General features: G+C 34.5%; 1 long non-coding RNA gene across 1 annotated transcript; it reads left to right on the forward strand.

Moving 5' to 3' along the window:
* Nucleotides 1-3,262: 3,262 nt before the first annotated feature.
* On the forward strand, nt 3,263-6,181 carry LOC133303989 (uncharacterized). Its single transcript, XR_009750548.1, has 3 exons — nt 3,263-3,494; nt 3,586-3,652; nt 5,899-6,181. It is a non-coding gene; the product is annotated as an uncharacterized LOC133303989 (long non-coding RNA).
* Nucleotides 6,182-7,810: the final 1,629 nt, after the last annotated feature.

The following is a 7,810-nucleotide window of genomic DNA, read 5'->3' on the forward strand; positions in this document are numbered from 1 at the left end:
TGATGTGCTTGATGATGCAGAACAAAAGCATATCAGAAACCGACATGTGAAGACTTGGCTTGATAAGGTCAAAGATGCTGTGTTTGAAGCAGAGGATATGGTCGATGAAATAGACACTCAAGTCACCAAATGCAAGCTGAAAGTCGAGTCTTAGGTCAAGACTAGCAAGGTATGAAATATACTCGGGTAGCGGCCTTCCCTAAATAATTCTACTTTTTTAAGTCGTGTTTCTGTTTTAGTTCATTTGACAAGGAAATTAAATCCACGTGACATAATGCATATTTACCCGCGTAGCGGCCTTCCCTAAATAATTCAATTATTTTTTAAGGTTTATGAAATATACTCGGGTATCTCTCTATCCGGTAGGATAAAATTTCAAAAAATACTCAGATAAAGAAGGGATACTCTGATAAGCTTGATAGCCAACGGTAACAAGGAGCAGATTAATATTATGTTGTACGAAGAGATTAAATTTTTAAAATAATTTATGATCAAGATCAATTTAATAATTAATTATAAAAAGATGGTAAAAAAAACCCACTTTAATATGTTTGTTGGAAATAAAATGTGTTTAAGAAACATTAGGGTATGATTAATAGTGTTTTGATTTTTTTGTTTTTAAAACAGTTTTGTAAAATAGTTTATGAAAACTGTTTTTCAGAATAAAATAAGAAAAAAATCTGTTTGATAAAATTGTTTTTAAAAGAGTTTTAAAACTTAAAAACAGAAAAAATTACTTGGTAATTTTGTTTTGAAAATATGTTTTCAAAGTTAAAAAACAAAAACTCGTTGGATTACTATGTTTTTAATCAACTTCAGTTTATAATTTTTTTAACCATATATAAAATTTTAAATACATTTTTTTTTTGATAACAATTTTAAATACATTTTAATAAAATATATTTTGAACACCATAAGAAATCACATTATAATAATTTTTTAAAATTAAAACAAATCACATTGCAAACTAATAAAAACAAAATAAATATTTTAATCACTATTTAAAATTGTTTTTCATGTCAGACTTCTTTTAACATTAAAAAGAGAAAATCATCAATAATGGTTTCAGTCCATTAAACTGACCACTAATTCAGTTATATGAGCATCATAGTAATGGAAGCAAGCATCATCATGTCACTCACATAAACATAATCCTTGCATATGCATAACAGTCACATCGATAAGCAGGTCAAATTTTTTTCTAACATTGTTTATACTCAAATCTCCAAATGAACATTGAATCCCAAATGAAACTGACGATGGTAATAAATTACCAAATAAAACATCTAATAAACAAAAAACACGCCGAAAATATGGCATCGTGTTGATTCAGAGCTGCAAGAGTAACGTTCCATTATTCTTCATCACTATCGTTACTAAATACAAAGGACACAACACTGAAACATTTTGCTTCTTTGCAACATTCTGCTTCTTGACACCAACCGTGCTACTACTACCATGCATTTCCTTCATTTGTTTGAAACACTATATTAAACATCAAGGATTTAACGTTAGGATTGAGGAGAAAAACAATATTGAGCCAATTTGGAATTAAGACGACAAATGCAGAACCAAGTTAATATAAATTAAATTGTATACCTTTCTGTGATTGTGATATAAGAGCTCAAGTGTGCTTCAAATTCCATTGCCAATTTGTATTGCTTGTTGCAGAGATCACAATAAAACAAACACCTTTCAAATTTCTTTCACCTCAGTTTGAATGCAAGAAATAAAAAATGCAGGAAAGAGTTAGATTATAAAAAGACCATAGCAACTTCATCAACGAATTTTTAGTACTTCCATAAGACATTTAATTATAAAAAGAGTTAGATTCAAAATTTTCATAGAAGCACTTTGCCTTAGACATTAGGACTGCAGTGTTTCTTGTCCAATTAGAATGGAACACAGCAATACAGACCTCAAGCTTGCATTCTGTTTTTTCAGATAAACTTGTGAAAGTAAAACCTTTAGATTAATTATATTAATTTATTTAGTTTAAAACAAATAAACAGTGGAAATTTTACGCTATGCTTCTTCCTTTGAGTAACCTAATCACTTACCCTGCATAACCTACTAGAATCATGTATTGCTCATTCTTTCACAGCATACAAATAACCAATTCAACAAAGAGTTTCCAAAAAAAATGCTTGCCACCAACATGGTTGCCATGATGTTTATCAACAAGTTCAACAAAACAAGGGCAAACAAATACTTTAATTAAATACCAATTCACCAATACACAAAAGATGTCAACAGTCAAAGAGCAATGATTGCACAGAAGAGAGCAATGGGCATATTAAAAAAACTCTCTTCTTCCGTTTGGGTGCCCGCAGCCCCAATTTTATATTCAACAAACACCACAGTTATGTAGAGAGAATAGGACAAAGCACTCAACCTGAAAAAGATGCTTTCACCAAAAGAAACCAGTGAAATCATCCCCAAAAATTCTTCAGTTCCACACAACAGCAGCTAAAAAAAAAAACTACAACGTGTCCCAAGTAAAACGAAGAGTGTGAACCCAGAAAAGATAAAACATTTTCCAATATGAGATTCAAGTACAAGTAAGTACAACACACAATTCAAATTCCTCACACACATAGAAATAAAATAAAATGAAGATTGTGAACCTGCAGCGTAAAGAACAATTGATGGATAAGGAAGAGGTGGGACATGTTGGTATGATTGGGGTGCTCAATGAAGTTAACGAGTGTTGCATGTAAGGGAATGAAAGGCTTTTCATTTGTATTTTAGATGATTAGACAAATGGGAAATTAGAAAGAAGCAAAATGTGCTCACACCATTGAAAACCCTAACACCATTGAAGGAGCAGGAAGAAAACGAAAGATGTGCTCACACTTGCAGAGCCAGACACCATGGGTAAGGATAGTGTTCGATTAATTACACTTTTGCCATTAATGAAAACACCTCTTCTCCGTGTTTTTGATATTTTCAGAACAAAAACTAAAAAACTAAAATCAAAACACCTCAAAGGTGTTCTCTAATTTTTGTTTTAAAAACTAAAATTGGAAAACTGTTTTCAATTTTTTTTTACAAAACAGTTGGTATCAAGCAAGTTTTTTTGTTTTTTTGTTTTTAAAAACAAAAAACTGTTTTACAGAACACTTATCAAACAGGCCTTAATCTCTAGAATTAATCGTGGCTGTAGTGCTTAAACCCTTCCATAGCCTTGTCAAAAATATTCAACTCATTCTACATCTTCTCTCTCCTTTTAAATCTCATTTTCTCCCATAATACACAATTTTCTCAGGAACATCCATGTTGCTCTTTGCAGCAGCCAACACCCATGTTCCTCTTTGCAGCAGCCAACACCAAGCATTTCACTCATACTATTAACTTTGATTCTTCCTTGTTTAAGAATCCGCGACCAAACGAGTTTCGCCATTTCGATTCTATTCTTGAGATCGATCAAAAAGTCAAAACCATAACACAAAACCCTAGTGTCCTTGTGTTATGGTAGATTCAATCGCGCAAAGGTTACGGATCAACTATAAACAAAGCTTGTTACTTTTCTATTATCATTCTTTCAGTTTGTATTTCACCTTCCCTTTTGTTTTTCTTCTTCAGCTTTTGTCTTTTCCTTGTAGAAAAGCTCCTTGAACAATCGACATAGAATACAATTACAAGCAATTCGGTAATGTCCTCTCATTCTCTACTTTTTGGTAAAAATATCATCTCTGTTTCTTAGAATTAGGTTGTTTTGTTCATATACCATCAGTGTGCTAAAAGCCCCACAGATACAATACGTTTTGTGCAGCTGCATGGTAGTTTACTAGTTTCTTAGTGCTTAGCTTTCGTGGGGTTTTCCAGAATAGTTTTCTGATTTGTGATTGCATTTTTTTTTTGAATATTATGTTGCGTAAACAATCTTCGTGGAATGTTACCCCAACTAAAACTAAGTAATTTATTATCTCCAATTTAAAATTGTGTGAATAATTATTTCTAAAAAAAAATAACGTAATCTTATTATTAGTTAAAAATTATGAAAGCTTAATCATTCTTTTTTGGGGACCAGTAACAGCATAATATGGAGTATATACTGCATGTTTCATGAATGTATTAATTAAAAATAACGTAATCTTCATGAATGTTGAAAAAGCTTTGGTACATGTGATTGCTTTGTTCCTGAGGATGGACCTGACGTACAACACTTTGATATTGGGTAATTGCATTTGCAACTTGGCCTGTAGACTCTGGTTGAAAAATAGGTCTGTTCACGTCATTTTCATCTTTTTTCTTTAAGAAACCACTTGATGAGGCTTGTGTTTTGAAAGGGTCAAAGCAGTTAACTTCAAATACTCCTGAGTAAGGGGTTGGTTTCAAAGTATATTCATGGGATGGGATGCGGGATGCTTCTAAAGAGCCTTGAGTAACGTTGATTTTATCAAGCTTTCTTTTGGGTTGTTATGCTTCATTTATGCTCCTCTTAAGATTATTGTGGTATTCTGCTGTCTAGCTGTAAGTGGTGTTTTCATGTTAAATTCTTGAAGGACACTTGGTCAAACAGTATTGAAATGTGGCCAATAAATTCCTAGATTTTGTTGTCTTTAGAATGGTGGGGGGAACCATCGTAACATTTGATAAATTTCTCAAATAATATGAATATAGGATCATGTCATCAAATGACAGAAAAAACATAAAGCAGATGTAATAAGAGATGAGAAAAGAAATGTGAACTTGAATTTACGCTAGCCAAGCAATCCAGGAATAATCTTTGTTCAGAACTATGAACTAATGGCTAAATGCCTAAATCTATGAACTAAAACTAGAAAAAGGGTCTCTGGTGACTCATTTTCCTACTGCGGGTTAGGAGTGTGGAGTTTTCAGGACCTTTAGCAATGTTAACCTCTTATTTATAAACAATCGGAGTATAACTTCTACTTCGGCTCAATCTTGGATTATGGATTCTTCATTCCTTGTAATCTTAACCCTTGTCCTCGATGGTTACTAGCCTATTTTCTCAAACTTCTTAATGTCTCTCCACTTCTTGATGTATGTTCTGCTCTTCTAGTTTGCATGCACCGATCTAGCAAGTAGTGGAAAACAATTGTCATCTTTTTAGATGTGGATGAACAGCCAGCACCTGATTATATAACAGTATCTCCTACAAAATGTGGTCATGTACTGGTCAGCAGTTTTCCATTACCATTGATAACTTGTAATTCTTCTAAGTCTTTCCTTGGAGCCTCCATCAGTATTGTCGTTTAATGAGAATTATCTTCAATATTTGATTGTTATTCCAACAGCCTCAGTAGTGCTGCATAGCACTGTCCTTTCTCGTAGCAGTTTCAGTACTGCTAGCTTTCTTTATTTTCATGATAAGCATAATGCAGTAAACAAACTGCTTAAGCATATGACTTTATCTGTGATTTTGTAGTAAACATTGAAATACTGCCTTCAAATATATTTTTTTCTTGTGCTGAATCTGAATTTTCCAAGAAACAGCATTTTAAGATTGCAATCAATTTGATGGTAGAACAAAATCAGCCAATACTTTACATATTTAATCTCTCAGATTAATTATCTTGGTTATTATTAAAATCACATGATAACCTTCCAGTGTGTTTAGAATTGTTTTGTTTAACTAGTACATTTCTTTTCTGGTAAATTGTTTATGTATCTATGTTGCAATTTTCATTTTTGAACAGTAGGATGGGTTCAAACTCTTTCTTAACATTGGGATGAAACTATGTCATTTGACTCTTTTCTAACATCCTCGAAACATGATTTTTCTCCCACTTCCTCAGTCATAGTGCTAATTATTCCACTCCTCATAGGATTATGATATTCCTTAGTATTTATTTGATGGTCTGCAGTTTGATTCATCCATTAAGCTAATTAAACTACTCGTAGTTCTGATGGAATAATTGCTGTTGACAGCTTCTTTTTCTCCAGAATGCTCAATGATGTCTACTATCATAGAACTCTGGTCATAAACAGGTTGATTCAATATTTTTACATCCATTTCATCCATATAAGAAATACCTTGATTTTGGGCTTGAATAACCGCATGGCTTATGCAATGTTTCTTCCTGGGGGGACTGGCTTCTGTCCTTATGAATTTGTCTGTTTTTTTTTACCCACATGAATACTTTTGCACAAGTTTGCTCTTTGAAGACTGTAGAATATGTAGAATATTCTAGATAGTATTTATTGATGTAGTTGGAGGTTGCATATTTATTAAAGTAGTTGAGGTAGTTGGATGTACTCAATATAAAAAGGACCCATTGGGTCTCTCAATGAATCAAGAAAGCATTATTCAGATAAAACACTTCTTCCACTTCTTCTTTTCTTCATGGTATCAAGAGCTGGTTATATTCCAGTCTCTTCCCCGTTCTGATTTATTTTTAAGTCATTTTCCTATTCCTTTTTTTTCGTTTTAGCCACTACCCAAGCCAGAATCCTTACCTAGACACCTCCAACCACGAAACCAAGGCCACCATTCGGTTCAGAACAAAATTCCGAGCCAGCCCACAGAAGACCCGTGGCCGTACGTTCATCACTGTAGCAATTACTGTTTCACTGTGGCCAACCCTCTTCTTGTTTTGAGGGTCAAAATCGTATTTGGAGGAACTTTTTTCTGGGTACCTGTTAGAAAGCCATGGATGCTGGAAATTCTGAAATTTCGTCTGGAACCTCACCCCTTCCCAACTCTTCGTCTTCTGGAGACAACCCAACAATGCAGATCACCAGTCACCGTTTAAACGGTAGGAACTATGTGCAATGGTGTCAATCTGTTAAGTTGTTTATCCAGGCTAAAGGGAAGATGGGGTATCTCGACGGAAAAAAGGTAAAACCAGCAGAACGTGAACCTGGTTATGATGCTTGGGTGACTGAAAATGCTTTAGTCATGACATGGCTGACTAATTCTATGGAACCAGATATTAGTCAAACTTATTTATTTCTTGATACAGCTCACGAGATTTGGGAAGCTGTTAAAGAATATTACTCTGACCTGGGCAATGCATCTCAGGCTTTTGATCTCAACACCAAGGTGAAAGAATTACGCCAAGGAGGGATGACTGTTACTGAATACTTCCTTGCTCTAAAAATACTATGGCAAGAGTTAGATCTTTATGATAAAGCAGACCTTCAAGGTTTAGAAGCTAATGCAAGGTTCAAAAATTATATAGAGAAAAGGCGTCTCTATGATTTTCTTGCTGGCCTTAATTCTGATCTGGATGATGTTCGTGGAAGAATTTTGGGACAAAACCCATTACCTTCCCTTGCTACTGCTTTTTCTGAAGTACGAAGGGAGGAGCTTCGCCGAAAGGTAATGTTGGGTGATAAGGACTCTAAGTCCTCTGATGGGTCTGCCCTTATAGCAAAGAATACTGTTCGTCTTTCTGGGGACTCAAAACGTTCTGACCGTTGGTGTTCTCATTGCAATAAGGGTGGTCACACCCGTGAAAAATGTTGGGAAATTCATGGAAAACCACCAAACTGGAAACCAAAAGGACAGAACAAGAATCGTGCTAATCAAGTATCTTCCGAAGATAAAGGGGAGGTGTCTCATGTCCCTTCAAACCTTGATGGTGTTTTCCTCTCCAAGGCCCAGTATGAGCAATTTCAGAAACTGATATCTCAACCTGTCAAGGCAACTAGTCATGTTGCTCAAAAAGGTACGGCATTCCATGTTGAACGTAGTAATCGTTGGATCCTTGATTCAGGGGCCTCTGATCACATGACAGGTAATGCAACCTTATTTTTCTCCTATATCCCTTACTATCACCCGTCACGAATAAGAACAGCTGATGGGAATTTCTCCACTATTGCGGGGAAGGGATCCATT

This window comes from Gastrolobium bilobum, unplaced genomic scaffold (assembly GCF_033153095.1).
Source record: "Gastrolobium bilobum isolate Gb01-03AN ecotype WA unplaced genomic scaffold, APGP_CSIRO_Gbil_v1 utg6918, whole genome shotgun sequence".
NCBI classification, from domain to species: Eukaryota; Viridiplantae; Streptophyta; class Magnoliopsida; order Fabales; family Fabaceae; genus Gastrolobium; species Gastrolobium bilobum.